The sequence below is a fragment of the Nycticebus coucang genome, chromosome 7 (genome assembly GCF_027406575.1).
Source record: "Nycticebus coucang isolate mNycCou1 chromosome 7, mNycCou1.pri, whole genome shotgun sequence".
Classification (NCBI taxonomy): Eukaryota; Metazoa; Chordata; class Mammalia; order Primates; family Lorisidae; genus Nycticebus; species Nycticebus coucang.
This window is the reverse complement of record NC_069786.1, coordinates 27,827,549-27,844,202: the sequence shown is the minus strand read 5'-3', so window position 1 is coordinate 27,844,202 and position 16,654 is coordinate 27,827,549. Positions and strand designations below refer to the sequence as shown.

Genomic DNA, 16,654 nt, shown 5'->3' with positions numbered 1-16,654 from the left:
AAGTTGATACTTTTCTCAATGAACTGGGTCAAATCACTTTAACACTGTGTATTTGATTTTTTCCAAACGAGTTAATGTAACTTTATTTTGAATCTAATGTCTTTTGTTTAGTCATTTGATGTCTTATTGTTGTCTCCTAAATTAACAGACCAGGGAGAACTGAAAGCTATCTTAGGATAATGAAAAGCTGTCATGAAGTGTAAACTGTATGCAGAGACAGAACTGAAGCCAACAGATAAAATGGAATCAAGACTCTAGCTCACTAAACGGAGAAAAATTTCTTCCAGGTAGACGTAATTAACAATGGAATAGGCCATCTCACAGAGTATACAGTTGCAGATTTCTTATACCAGAAGCATTATCCAGAAATGTGGTAGGGTCAGGGAGTCAGATGAGATCACCTATGTATTAGTCAAGTTCTGCTGTGATAATGAATCCTTAAAACTCCCTGGGTTAATACAAAGATTTTGTCTCATTGCACCACATGTTTGTTACCACTCACATGACTCTCTAGTACAGGGGTTAGTAAACTAGGGCAATGGGCCCTACATGTCCCTTGCACCAAGAATGGCTTACATGTTTTTTTTTTTGGATTTTGGCAGGGGCTAGGTTTGAACCTGCCACCTCTGGCATATGGAACCGGCGCCCTACTCTTTGAGCCACAGGCGCCGCCCGGCTTACATGTTTTTTAAGAATTGTAAAAACATAAAACAACCACAACAACCCAAAGAATATGTGACAACCCAAAGAATATGTAATCCCAGTTACTTGGAAGGCTGAGGCAAGAGAATCGCTTGAGCCCAGGAGTTTGAGGTTGCTATGAGCTATGACGCCACGGCATTTTACAGAGGGCGAAAAAGTGAGATTCTGTCTTAATTAAAAAAAAAAAAAAAGAAAAGAAAAGAAAATGTGACAGAAATGGTATGTGGCCCCCAAAGCCTAAAATATTCACAATCTGCCTTCTATGAAGTGACTCAGAGATTCAGGATGCCTCCAACTGGCTCTGCCATATTAATGAACAGCCTCCATAACATTCTGTTCTGCTCACACTCTAGGATGAGTCACATGGCACTACCTAACTCAGCAGATCTCAACCTTCCTAATGCCGTGACCCTTTAATACAGTTCCTCATGTTGTGGTGACCCCTAACCATAAAATTATTTTCGTTGCTATTTCATAACTGTAATTTTGCTACGTTATGAATTGTAATGTAAATATCTAATATGCATAATACACAGGATGTATTTTCCTTGTTACAAAGGGGTTATAACCCACAGGTTGAGAACCGCTGCTCAAATTCCTGGCCTCAAATGATCCTCCTGCCTCAGCCTCTCAAGTAGCTGGACTACAGGTGCCCACCACAATGCCCAGATATTTTTTAGACACAGGGTCTTACTCTTGCTCGGGTTGGTCTCGAACTCCCGAGCTCAAGCAATCCACCTGCCTCGACCTCCCAGAGTGCTAGGATTACAGGCATGAGCCACTGTACCCGGCTCAAGAAGACTTTATTACTATGAGAAAACTATTGTAAGCTGCTCATTTCCAAAGAAATAAATAACTCCGTCAGGGAATACTTCAAACATTCCTGGGAGTAGACAAATCCTTTAACAAAGTAGTGGCAAGAGACATCCAACTACTACTAGACAATGATCTAATATAACAAACCGCAGGTAGAAGATAGGCATACTATAGTGGGGGGAGATAGGGAAATGAGAGAGCCTGAGGGGGGCTCAGAATAAGTATCCAATAATCAATAATGTAGTGATTAAGGCATATAAATCTGCTTTTAGTCAAGAGTTGATATAAAAACACCCACAAAAATCAAAGAAATCAGAAAAAGTATGAGATGAACAAAGTAATTTTCTAAAATCCCAAAATATTTCAGGGGGACAAAATAGCACGTAGCATTAAGAAATAAAAGAGATGAGCAGTGGAGGCAAAGCTTTAGCAAGCAGGTCACCAGGTCCAGCCGTGCAGCAACAGAATGCAGAAGCAACCTGGAGCAGGGAAGGTGACCAGAGAGGAGAGGGAATTTGTGGGTAGATCTGGGCAAGTGAGCGAGTGGATAATGGACCTTCTTGGGGACAGAGTGAAGCTGGAGAGGCCTGTGACCTACACTGACCAGACAGGAGAAAATGTCCTTGTGAAGACCCTAAACTGTGAGGCTAAATATGTGATTTGCACTGTTCCTCCTACTCAGGGAATGAAGATTTACTTCAATCCCCCTCTGCCAATGATGAGGAACTAGCTGATCACTCGTGTGCCTCTGGGTTCTGTTATCAAGTGAACAGTTTACTACAATAAGCCTTTCTGGAGGAAAAAGGATCACTGTGGAACCATGATTATTGAAGGGGAGGAAGCTCCAATTTCCTACACATTGGATGATAACAAACCTGATGGCAGCTGTGCTACAATAATGGGATTTATCCTTGCCCACAAAGCCAGAAAGCTGGCATGTCTTACCAAAGAAGAAAGGATGAAGAAACTTTGTGAGCTCTATGCAAAATTTCTAGGATCCCAAGAAGCTCTGAAGCCATCACATTATGAAGAGAAGAACTGGTGTGAGGAGCAGTACTCTGGGCTGCTATACCACCTACTTCCCCCCTGGGATCATGAATTCAATACGGAAGGGTATTATGCCAACCAGTGGGCAGGATTTATTTTGCGGGCACTGAGACTGCCACACACTGGAGTGGCTACATGGAAGGAGCTGTAGAGGCTGGGGAGAGAGAAGCCTGAGAGATCCTGCATGCTGTGGGGAAGATTCCAGAGGATAAAATCTGGCAGCCAGAACCAGAATCAGTGGATATCCCTGTGCGACCCATCACTACAACCTTGGAGAGACATCTGTCCTCTGTGCCAGGCCTGCTGAAACTGATTGGATTGACTAGCATCTTTGCAACAGTGACTCTGGGCTTCCTGCTGCACAAAAAGGGGCTGCTTGTGCGAGCCTAAAGAGAAAGTGTCTTAACCACACTCTCTTCTTACTGTATTTGGGATGTGGATTTGGGGAAGGGGTTGTAATAAAGTTCCCTGAAAACATAAAGAATGGAGTGAGGTGGGGAGCATGAAGATTAGTCTGACTCTGACTGCTTTATCTCTTTCTCCATTTTGGTCCCAGTTAGGATCCCTTACCTGGCTTAGCACCAATTTCTAAGGTTATCGTCCTCAGAACTTTTAGAATAGTTAAACAGGCTTGTGTGCTGCCGCACATTACACCTTGTCCATGCACAACTAGTTTTTTCCTCCCTCTGTGGCTGTGTGCTTGTACTTTCTCTTTCCTGTAACATCCTCACCTTCCCTGGCTTTTTGCATTTGCTTTTAGAATTGTGTTTTGTTGTAATTGGAAGACCTTAGAGAGCAGGGGTCCTCAAACTGAGGGCCACAGGCCACATGCGACGGTGTGATTGTATTTGGTCCTGTTTTGTTTTTTTACTTCAAAATAAGATATGTGAAGTGTGCACAGGAATCTGTTCATTGTTTTTTTTTGGTAAACTATAGTCCGACCCTCCAACGGTCTGAGGGACAGTAGACTGGCCCCATGTTTAAAAAGTTTGAGGACCCCTGCCTTAGAGTCTTCTCACCTAATCCTCACCTTCTGTTTTAGAGCTGAGCAAACTGAAGTTTATACAGGTGGAGTTCAATTGCTCAAGGGCCATAAGAAGCCACTGTATCTGAGGGATGAGAACACATATCTGATGCTTTTCTACCTTCCAGGATGTATCCCCCAATTGCTCTTCTTACCTCCCTGTCATAGTCGCTGGTGGTGTCCCCTTGTGTGGTTTTACTCTGCTCTGCACTGTCTTGCACTACTCAAATTCTACCCAGTAAATATCTTTAAGTCTTACTATCTTGTGCAGTGTGTATCAAGTTGATTTTAATTCTTTGAAGGTAAGGATCTTGTCTCTTTTTCCTTTGGTATCTTCCACCTGTCCCAATAAAGGTCAGTATACACTTGGCTAATTAAAAATAAAAGTTGGTTGAGCAGAAAAAAAGAAAGATAATAATATACAAAATTATGAACACTAGTGATAAATATATCTTACTTCTAAGATTTCATTAACAAAACGAGCAAGTAGATTAAAAATGAGTAACCTCTAAGTCTTGTTTAATTGTATTTTTCTTTCTTTGTTTTTTTTTTGAGACAGTTTTATTATGTCGCCCTCCGTAGAGTGCTGTGACATCACAGCTCACAGCAACCTCAAACTCTTAGGCTTAAGTGATTCTCTTGCCTTAGCCTCCCAAGTAGCTGGGACTACAGGTGCCTGCCACAACATTTGGCTATTTTTTGTTGTTGTTGTAGTTGTCATTGTTGTTTAGCAGGCCCAGGACAGGTTCGAACCCGCTAAACCCCGGTGTATGTGGCCAACACCCTAATCACTGAGCTACGGGCACCAAGTTTGTATTTGTTTTTTCTGAGACAGAGTCTCAAGCTATTGCCCTAGGTAGAGTACTATGGCGTCATAGCTCACAGCAACCTCTGACTCCTGGGCTCAAGCAATCCTCTTGCCTCAGGTTTTCTATTTTAGTAGAGACACGGTCTCGCTTTTGCTCAGGCTGGTCTTGAGCTCATGAGCTCAAGCTATCCACCTGCCTCGGCTTCCTAGAGTGCCAGAATTACAGGCGTGAGCCACGGCACCCAGCCTGTTTAAGTATGTTTTAAATTTTAGAGAAAGAACTCCTTTAAAAACCGTTCTGGTAAAAATGTCAATTAGTGGCTCTGTGCCTGTAGCTCAGCAGCCAGGGTGCCAGTCACATACACTGGAGCTGGGGGGTTCGAGTCCAGCCTGGGCCTGCCAAACAAAAATGACAACTACAACTAAGAAATGGTTGGGTGTTGTGGCGGGCGGCTGTACTCCCAGCTACTGGGAAGGTTCAGGCAAGAGAATTGCTAGAGCCCAAGAGTTTGAGGTTGCTGTGAGCTGTGACACCATGACATTCTACCTAGGGCAACATAGTAAAACTCAGTCTCAAAAAAAAAAAAAAAAAAAAGTCAATTAGTGGTATTATGAGGCCTAAGAAAAAAAAGGCAAATATAAAGACCAATAAAAGACTAATAACTATACGAAGACAAATAACTTAAAAATATTTGAGAATAGGGTGGCGCCTGTGGCTCAAGGAGTAGGGCACCGGTCCCATATGCCAGAGGTGGCAGGTTCAAACCCAGCCCCGGCCAAAAAAAAACCACACACACACAAAAAATATATATATATATTTGAGAATAATTAAAAATATGATTATCATTTTAAAGGTTAAGAAACAGTTAGCCACCTTAAAAAACACCTTAAAATATTGACCAAATTGCCACAAAGTATGAACCTTAGTTTGAGAAAAATGAAAATTTCCCCATCTCCCTTGGCAACCAATTCCAAGTTGACAACATTTAGCACTGAAAAGTTTGTCCCTACATCTCCCCAAAGCACAATTAACCACATTTTCTGGCAGTTTGTCCCAATATCCTCCCAAAACACATTAACCACATTTTCTGTACTGAGCCTATAATAATGTACACATTATCAACAAATGGCCCAAAGGCTATGGCTCCAAAGACATTCGATATAAAATCTTAACTACTGGATTACTGGCCCTTCATTTCTTTAATTCTTCCAAGGTAGTGATATGACAATGACAATAAAACACTTAACTGGTCTATCTATGCTTGGTGAATGATAGGCACATTTACATTTAATCCTCAAAATAACCATTGAGATAGGTATATATTTATGTCCATTTTACAGATGGGGAAAGGAAGGCAAGGAAGGTTTTATAAACTGCCAAATATCTTAAAGCTACTAAATATAGGAGGTGGGATACTCCCAAGTTTAGACAGCTGTGCTAATAAGGTAGCTACTAGTTACATGAGGCTATTTAAATTAATATTAAAGGACTGGGCACAGTGGCTCATGCCTGTAATCCTAACACTCTGGGAGACCGAGGTGGGTAGACTACCTAAGCTCAAGAGTTCAAGACCAGTCCGAGCAACAGCAAGACTCCATCTCTAAAAATAGCTGGGTGTTGTGGTGGGTGCCTGTAGTCCCAGCTATTGGAGAGGCTGAGGCAAGAGGACTGCTTAAACCCAAGACTTTGAGGTTGCTGTAATGTATGATGCCAGGGCACACTACCAAGGGTGACAAAGTAAAACTCTACCTTATTAATATTAAATAAAACTAAAAATGCAAATCTTCAGTTACGCTAGACAAATCTTCAATTGCTCAGTAGCCATATGTGGCTATCAGCTACCACACTGAACAATGCATATATGGAATATTCTATTACTGCAGAAAATTCTATTAGACAATATTGACCGGTCTGTTTAGCCATGATATAATATACCTTGTAAGTGAAAACTTATACTTTCACATCAGTTGCTTCTGATGTGCGCTTATTTACAGAATGGCAATAACACTTGAATTTTTCTCCCAACTCACTAACATTAATCACTGTCTACCACATTGTTATCTCTTAAAATATGTACTTCTCTAGCTCTATGAACCCCCGCTTCAATATTAAGAATTATACAGGTCTGGCAGTGCCTGTGGCTCACCGGAGTAGGGCACCGGCTGGAGGTGGCGGGTTCAAACCCAGCCCCGGCCAAAAACTGCAAAAAAAAAAAAAAAAAAAAAAAAAAAAAGAAAAAATCTTAAAAAAAAAAAAAAAAAAAGAAAAGTGGTATAATGAGCTATCATACAATTTGGGGGCATGGGAAAGGACCCCAGCCCTTACGCAGCTACATTTAATTTCTTTTCTCCTTCTAAGAAATGCCACCTGATTGCAATTAAAATCTAAGTTTTGTTTAAAACAAACAAAAAAAAAGAATTATATAGGTCTAATGTATTCTAAAATCCAATGTTATCTGCAAGGCTGAGGTGGGTGGATAGCTTGAGATCACCAGTTCAAGACCAGCCAGAGCAAAAGTGAAATCTCATCTCTACTAAAACTAGAAAAAAACTGAGGCAAGAGGATCACTTGAGCCCAAGAGTTGGAGGTTGCTGTGAGCTATGACACCACAGCATTCTACCTAGGGTGACAGCTTGAGACTCTGTCGCAAAAAATAAACTCCAATGTCCAATTTTTTATATTATACATTCCTTTGTACATGGGTTTACACATTTTATTCAATGAATGCTGACAGCACATACAAGTTTCTGTTATTCCTGACTGTTGCCTGCTCTGCTCCTTTACTTCTGTTAACAGTATCACTCTTGACCTTGCCTGGAATTTCTAAATCCAGCCGCAGACAGTCATGACCTAGACCTGAACTACACCACAGTTCAGGGTTGAACATGTGACTTGATCTGGGTCATTCAGAATGTGCCATAAGATCTTCTTTGCCTCATTCCTATTGGGATCAAGACCCATAAGGACCAAGAAAGACAAGATTTATAGCAGCCAATTTTTCCTGGCAACATGGATACCTGCAGAAAAAAAGTAAGAGTGAGATTATACTATCTGAGGTGTGGACCTAGCTGCCCCTTAACTTCTGGACCTAGCAGTCACATAACTTAATATATTCCCTCTTGGTTGAATTAGTATGCTTTGGACTTCTATTGCTAAGAGCAGGAGCACAATAATCAGACATAAGGAATTCTAAACCCCTTGGTATTGTTTGGAAAGGAGAGTAAGACACTAAAGATATACTTATGTTAAATATGTATCATGAAAAATAGATAATTACTAAAAATATAAAATGGGAGTACATAACTTCCAAAGCAGTACAGGATCGAAAGAGAAAACAACAATAAAATATTCCCTTAAGATCACTATATTGAGAAAAAAAAAAAAAAAAGATCACAATATTGATGCCTATAGTCCCAGCTACTTGGGAGGCTGAGGCAAGAGAATCTCTTGAGCCCAAAAGTCTGAGGTTGCTGTGAGCTGTGACACAACCCGCACTTGACAAAGTGAGACTGTCTCAAAAAAAAAAAAAATATATATATTGAAACTGTGATAGTCTCTTCTTGAGACTAAGGCAGTAATAAGGTAGATGTTCATGTAATTTTATAGGCAGGAATGTGACAGCGCAGAGTAAATATGGAGTATCTCAAGGGGAGTATCATTATTCTTTGATGTTAAGCTATTTATAAATATTTATATTAAACCAAATGCAGTTACATAATGGAGTAAATTGGAATCTTTACATGATTAATATGAAATAAAACAAAATTTTATACATTCAAAAAAAACAATAGCATTTTAACTCTGTTAAGCTAAACTTGAGTTCATTCTGACATCTCCAACTGAGTCATTCTAGCCTTCTCTTCTTGCTAACTTCCCTCTCTGACTATGAGCTTGGCTTTCACCAGTTCACCCCCACTGAGCTGTACTTTAAGCATAGACTTTTTTTCTCCTGTCCCCCCAACTAGATCATTACCTTGTACACTTACTAAATCTTTGTTTAATGAATGATCAACCTTGGAGCTGTAATTTATCTTACATAAAACAGTTAGCATTTTATTTTAGCAAAATCTATTTAAATAAATCATATTGTGAAGTCTGAAAAAAAAATAAGATTATTATATTGCCAACTACCACTGTAGAACAAATGGAACCAAAAGGGTATTTGTGGCTGGGCCTGGTGGCTCACACCTCCAATCCTAGCACTCTGGGAGGCTGAGGTAGGTGGACTGCTTGAGCTCACATGTTCAAGACCAGCCTGAGCAAAAGTGAGACCCCGTCTCTACAAAAAACAGAAAAACTGAGGAAAGAAGATCTCTTGAGCTCAAGAGTTGGAGGTTGCTGGTGAACTAGTATGTCACCGCACTCTACCCAGGGCAACAGCTTGAGTCTCTGTCCCCCCCCGCCCCGCCCAAAAGGGTATTTGTCCTAGACTTCCAAGGTTTAAAAGCCAAGTGGTTTAAAAGTCACTGATTAAGGCTCGGCGCCTGTGGCTCAAGGGGCTAAGGTGCCAGCCACATACACCTAAGCTGGCGGGTTCAAATCCAGCTTGGGCTCCCCAAACAACTACGGCTACAACCAAAAAATAGCCAGGCGTTGTGGCGGGCGCCTGTAGTCCCAGCTACTTGGGAGGCGGAGGCAGGAGAATCGCTTGAGCCCAGGAGTTGGAAGTTGCTGTGAGCTGTGATGCCACAGCACTCTACCCAGGGTGACAGCTTGAGGCTATCTCAAAAAAAAAAAAAAAAAAAAAAGTCACTGATTAAGAAAAAAATGCTGCATGATTCTAGGTTTCAGTCTCCATTACATGTTCTTCAATCTTTAAACACTTGCACCTTTCCTAAATGTAAAAGGAAATATATTTCTAAAGGAGGCTAGAGCAGTATGATCTAGGTAAATACGTAACTCATAAAAAGACTTAAAAAAACATAAGTAGAAGAATCTATGCAATAGGTTTTTTCCCCCATATGAATACTAACAAGCGTTGCTTCAAAATTAAGTTTTGATTTTTTGTTTATTAAAGTCAGCTAATGATTCTGTTTAAGTCTAGGGACCTAAGTCTCTAAGTCACCTCTTCACACCCAGTATTTAACAAAGAACCTGAGATATGAGGACTGACAATTAAGTTTGCACCACCTTGCTTGTGTGCTGGCAGCATTGTACAAACAACTTAGTAAGGTTTCATAACCCTGGTATATCAGTGTCTCACAGCTGTGTTTGTGTTGACGTGTAGCAGGTGTCTTGCTGAATGGTGGTTATTATTGTTTTGCACATATTTGTGTGCCCTCATGAGAATGTCGGAGCTTGAACTAGAGCAACAAACATACATTAAACATCTTGCTAAACTTGGCAAGAGTGGAAGTGAAATCAGAGACATATTAGTCCAAGTTCATAAGACCCTGAGGAAAATGACACTGTACAAATGGATTAAATATTTTTCTGAGGGAAGAGAAAGCACCACTGATTAAAAAGAGGTCAGGGTGGCCAGTAATGAGAGAACTGACAAAAACATCACAACAATTCATTGAATTGTTGGCTGACTATAAGAAGCACAGCAGACAGACCAAGTAAAATTGTTGGCTGACTGTAAGAAGCACAGCAGACAGACCAAGTAAATATCAACAGAGAAGCACTTAGGAAAATCTTAACTGAAAATCTTGGCATGAGAAAGGTATGTGTAAAAATGGTACTGATGGAGCTCAGCAATGAACAAAAGCAAAGAAGAGATGAAGTTCGTCAAGGCCTGTTGGAGAGGTTAAGATGATATTTTGGGCTATATTATCACTGGTGAGGAAACAGGAGTGTACCAATATGACTGAAATAAAGCGTCAGCCAATTTTCCATGACCAAAAAAGTTACATCAGTCCAAATCAAGAGTCAAAATAATGTTGCTGATTTTTTTTTTTTTGTTATCAGAGGGATTATTCATCATACATTTGTACTAACTGGACAAAAAATTAACCAATTTTACTATTTGGAAGTGCTGAAAAGGGTGCATGAAAAAGTTACATGAAAATGACCTGAACTTTTCACCAGCTCAAGGCTCTTACAGCACAACAATGTACCAGATCACAAGGCAACAGGAGGGAATTTTTAGCCAGTAAACACATTAACTATATTGGGAACACCCTCCCTACTTACTTGATCTGGTCTCAATGATTTTTCCTTATCCAAAGATAAAAGAAATACTGAAAGGAAGACATTTTGATGACAGGACATCAAGGTAATATGACAACAGCTCTGATGGGCATTCTAGAAAATGAGTTACAAATTTGCTCTGAAGGGTAGACTAGGTGCTGGCACTGTTGCCTAGCTTCCCAAGGGGAGTACTTCAAAGGTGACCATAGTGATATTCAGCAGTTAAGGTATGTAGCACTTTTTCTGGGATGAGTTTGTGAACTTGTCAGACTTTGTATAGCATATGTGTAATAAATGATCACTCAATCAATTGCTCTTTCTGACCACAAATTGCCAAGAGGTCTATTTGATTTATTTTTTGATGTATGTTCTAATGATTTTTTTTAAACTGCTTTACTGAGATATAATTCAAATATCATGTAACAGTTCACTACTGAATGGTATGATAGCCATTCAATGGCTTTTAGTCTTTTGGTATACTGAGAGTAGTGTGACCCTCACAACAATCAACTTTAAAACATTATTACCCCCAGAAACAACCCCACTACTTTCAGTCATCATCCTCTAATCTTCTCATTTCTCCAGGCCTAGGCAGCTAGTCAACTACAGATTTGCCTATTCTGGACATCTCATATACCTGGAATCATATAGTATGTGGTCCTTTGTGACTATCTTCTTCTTAGCATGTTTTCAAGGTTCATCCATGTTGTAATATGTATTAGTACTTCATTATTTTTTTATTTTATGTGATATGCCACTGCATGGGTTCACCAAATTTTATTCATCCATCCTTTCATCAGTTGATGGACATTCAGGTTGTTTCTGCTTTTTCGCTATTATCAATATTGCTGTTTTAACATTCATGTACAAGTGTGTATAGAGGAATATTTTCACTTTTCATGGTTACATAAATGTAGGTGACAATGCTGGGTCATAAAGTCACTCATATTTAATCATTTAAATGTTTAACTAGTCTGGAACAGCCAGACATTTTCCCAAGTAGAAGTACCACTTTATATTCTGACAGTATACATATATGAAGATACCAGTTTGTCACTCTATACCCTGTCAACACTTAAACGGTTTTTTGATTATAGACATCACAGTGGGCATGAAGTAGTATCTCACTGTTCTGATTTTCATTTCCTTCGTAGCTTATTAGCTATTTGATTTTAAAATTTATTTATGTATGTCATAGTAGAAGTGTGTCATCAGTAAAATCAAGTAAAATAACCTGATGGTGATGATTTCATCTGCACAAAAGAGGAAGTCTGCCTGTTTGCTAGGCCTGAATGGACACGGACCACTTCGTGTATTAGTTTGTGAGAACTTCTATGACAGAGCATGACAAACTGGGTGGCTTAAACAACAGAAATTTATTGTTTTACAGTTTTTGAGGTCAGAAGGCTATGACTAGGTGACAGGGCTGGTTCATTACATTAGTTGTGACACATCTGCTCCATGCCTCTCTCGTTGGCTTATTGAAGGCCATTTTCATGTTCCATGGCATTTTCCTTGTATAAACACCTGTCTCTACATTTCTCCTTTTTATAAGGATACCAGTTATATTAGAGGCCCACCCCTAATCCACAGCCTCATGGGAAAACAAATGGTGTAGCCATTTTGAAAAAGTTTAGCAATTCATCACAGTTACCATATGACCTAGCCATACACTCCTAGGTATATAAATAAGAGAAATGAAAACATAAGTCCGCATAAAAACTTGTCCAGGAATGTTTATAGCACTGATATTCAGAATAACTAAAAATTAGATAACCTATATATCCACCATTTAAGGAATGCACAAACAGGGCAGCGCCTGTGGCTCAAGGAGTAGGGCGCCGGTCCCATATGCCAGAGGTGGCAGGTTCAAACCCAGCCCCGGCCAAAAACCAAAAAAAAAAAAAGGAATGTACAAACAGAATGTGGTATATTCATTCAATGGCATATTATTCAGCCACAAAAAGGAATGAAGTACTGATTCATGTTATAACATGGATGAACCTTGAAAACATTACATTAATGTTGTATGATTCTATGTATATTAAACGTCCAGAATAGGCAAATTTATATAAACAAAGAGGAGGTTAGTGCTTGCCAAGTGTTGTGCAAGTGGGAGAACATGAGAAGAAGGGCTGTTATTGGATACAGGGTTTCTTTTTGGAAAGATAAAAATGTTATAAAACTACCTGATGGTGATGATTTCATAACTTTGTGAACATACCATACCCCAATCAATTCTACACTTTAAATGGATGTTATGGTATGTAAATTATTTTATTTTTTTAGAGATAAGGTTTCACTGTTACTGCCCAGGCTAGAGTGCAATGGCACAATCATAGCTTAATATAAGCACAGACTCCTGGGCTCAAGTAATTTTCCTGCCTCAATCCCCCAAGTAGCTAGGACTACAGACAGGGACACACCTGTCCAGCTAATTTCTTTTTTATTTTTTGTAGAGACAAGATCTCCCTATGGTATGCAGGCTGGTCTCAATCTCCTGGCCTCAAGCAATCCTCCTGCCTTAGTCTCTGGCCACTGTACCCAGCATAGTATACAAATTATATTTCAATAAAGATGTTTAAAAGATCAGTGGAAGAACATCAACATTGACCAATGAATTTCTTTTTCTGTATCACCATCGGTACAGTGCCATGGCGTCACACAGCTCACAGCAACCTCAAACTCCTGGGCTTAGGTGATTGTCTTGCCTCAGGTTCCCAAGTAGCTGGGACTACAGATGTCCGCCACGACACCTGGCTATTTTTTTGTTGCAGTTTGGCCAGGGCCAGGTTTGAACCGGCCACTCTCGGTATATGGGGTTGCCGCCCTGACCAATGAATTTCAACATGTTTCATATAAGTTAAGTTACATACAAACTCTTAAAAAAACCTGATATCCCATTTTGAGATCTTAAGGAAATTTGTAACAGTGCTTGATCAAGTGCATCTGATTGATCCATGTTTAAATACCTGCTTTTGAAAGCCAAATCTATTCATTACCTTTGGGAACATTATAATGAGTCTTATTCTGATGCTCCTGAATCCCTGATTTCTGCAACTGCTGCACATCTTAATTTCTGCCTACTTCTTTCATGGTGAGGATTTGGAAACATTATTGCTAATCTAGATCTGTCAAAAAATTACATAAATCACTGCTATTTGGCTTTTTTTTCTTTTTTGAGCCAGAGTCTCACTATGTCGCCCTCAGTGGTGTGACAACTCACAGCAATCTCAAATTCCTGGGCATTAAGTGATTCTCTTGCCTCAGCCTCCCAAGTAGCTGGGACTACAGGCACCTGCCACAACACCAGGTTAAATAAGCTGTTTGGCTTTTGCCATAACATATTTAATGTGATCCTAAAAGGGACAAATAAAAAAGGAACTAAGTATTGTATTTCATTTCAGTATGAAATATACTGAATTCCTTCCAGTTTGGTTGAACTTTAGTTCAGAAAGACTTTTAAATATATAAAAACAAATCTAGGTACCCAAGAAAACTATTCATAAAACAGATGTCAAGTAACATAAAAACAAAACTAGCCACTAAAATCTACTTCACAAAATTTACTTCATTTAAAAAATATATCCTGATTTACAAAATGAGTAAGAAATTGCTTATTTTGTAAAATAGCAATTTCTTCAAGTCATTGCACTCATGAAGGCTGACTTTAGGAGTAGTGCCACGTAATGATCTGGGTTTTTTAAGGGTCAATATCTCTATCTATTACTTTAAGCCAATCTTAATCAATACATTGTCTAAATGAATATGGCATTTTTGCCATGAGAAAGTAGCTAGTGTGAGCAACTAGACCGTCATTCTCAAGCTACTCATGAGTAGAAATTCTGGAGCTATGATTGACTTAGTCCATAGCATGAAGAATTTAAATTTTGATTAGATCAAGCCATTAAGAGATATAGGTATGCTTTTATAATTATTACTGTGTATTTTTTTTTACTGTGTATTTTTTTAGTATTAAATTTCACAATGCTCAAAGCAAAATCCCTTGCATAGTAGACACACCAATGAAGACCCCCCATTTACTAAGTAAACTGAAATTATTTTTCATTTATATCATAGATAATTTATGCTAACTTTTCAATTTTGCAGTTAGATTCTGAGCAGCTCAGGTTCATTTACAATACAGTACTCATAAATACTACCCTGTTTCCCCGAAAATAAGACAGTGTCTTATTTTGAGGTGTGCCCCCAAAGATGCGCTAGGTCTTATTTTCAGGGGATGTCTTATCTTTCCTGTAAGTAGGTCTTATTTTCGGAGGATGTCTTATTTTTGGAGAAACAGGGTAGCACCAACAAATAAGCCACCATTTTCCTAGGAAAACATACATTTGTTTTATTTTATTATATATATATATATATATATATATTTTTTTTTTTTTTTTAGAAAGTCTTAAATTGTCACCCTGGGTAGAGTGCTGTGACATCAGAGCCCACAGGAACCTGCAACTCAGGCTTAAGCTATCCTCTTGCCTCAGTTTTTCTATTTTTAGTAGATGTGGTGTCTCACTTTTGCTCAGGCTGGTCTCAAACTCACAAGCACCCACCTTGGCCTCCCAGAGTGCTAAGATTATAGGTGTGAGTTACTGCACCTGGCCCATATGTTTGTCTTTAATACTGAATTAAACAAAATCTAAAGCTTAATGTATCAGATGACAAAAAAAAATTTCAAATCAGTTTAACAATCATTTTTTGACATATCACTCAATTCAAAAAGCTATATAACCAGAAAGATATGTCCCTCTGACCTCAAAGAAAGCAATTCACTCTAGGAATTTCATCTGAAGAGGTTCTCCTAGTATCTCAAAATGTAAGGGAACAAAACTAGAAATCATACACAACTTGGTTAAGGTTAAGTTTGAAAGAAACATCAGTGCTCACATGCAAAACTTGATGGGGACTTATTTTTAATCTGTAGTCCATTACTTGGTAATATCTTAATTACTTCGCATAATCAAAAAATGAGTAAATTTTCTGGATGACTGTTGCACTCTTTTTTCTCATTATTCTTTTAAAAACAATATGCCAGGCCACAATGTACTATAAGATATAATAAATAACCTGTGGGTTTTTTTTTTTTAAGTAGCTACATGGACAATTTACTCCTACACTACATGGCCCCAAGTAGTTGTGGTTTTAAATTACTTGATAAATATTTTGTATAGTACCATTTCCTTCTTTGATTTTAGCTGTCAATTCTGACTGCTAGTGCACTTACAGTGGGCAGCCTCTTACACTTTCAATTTTTGTCTCTAACTTTTTGTTAGGAAAAACAGACTATGCGCCTGAATTACCTTTTAATCTAGGGCCATCACATTGGCTAGATAAAAAATGAATGATAAATTAGCAGGGAATCACTATCCTGTGCCTATGTTTATTCTTAAAACTGATCAATAAGTACATTAGACCTGTTTATAAATAAACTCGAAAATGTGGACTACATGCCATAGTCACCTGTCCACCAGTGAGGGTGGAAAGTTTTTTTCCTAACCTAAGCGACCTAAGTGAAGTCAACAGGGAAGGTCTTCTAAGTACTTAAGCAATTTCCCATAGGCACCTGGCAATTCTAAGAAACATTACAAAGTCTTGAAGAACAAAACATGGAATCCAATTGCAGCGTTCCAAACATGCTATCTATTTTGAGGTATTCCCCCAATAAACTTTACTCCATTAAATTTTGGGGCTAAAAAAGGGCACATAATTGACATGATTCCTAAAATAATTTATACTTGATACAGCATAAAGTTGGAGCTACCAATTTTCACTATTATGGATTTAGAAGACATAAACCCCATCTAATTCTTGGGATCTCATATATTTAAAAGACTACCTATAGCTCCTTTTTCTTAGTCCCATTCATCCTGTACTACCTTCAAGCAAATACGTCCAAAAAAAAGGAAAAAAGGAAGACAAGTAGGAAGAGGAGAAAGAAGAAAAGTACATCTTGTGAAATTTTATACTGAAATTGAGTCCATTAAAATGGACTCCCACTGAGTCATGAGAAGAGGTCATATCTTTAAGGCTGGAAACAACCAGTAGCTATTTCTGTAATCTTAGTGTGACTTTCACAAACAAGAATATTGATTATCCTTTATCTTAGTACCAG

At 38.7% G+C, this 16,654-nt stretch overlaps 1 protein-coding gene and 1 pseudogene across 10 annotated transcripts in view; one reads left to right on the top strand and one right to left on the bottom strand.

The window, feature by feature from the left end:
* Positions 1-16,654, bottom strand: part of R3HDM1 (R3H domain containing 1) — a 227,505-nt gene that overhangs the window by 191,925 nt on the left and 18,926 nt on the right. The window lies entirely within an intron of this gene.
* Positions 1,985-2,955, top strand: LOC128589688 (amine oxidase [flavin-containing] B-like; annotated as a pseudogene).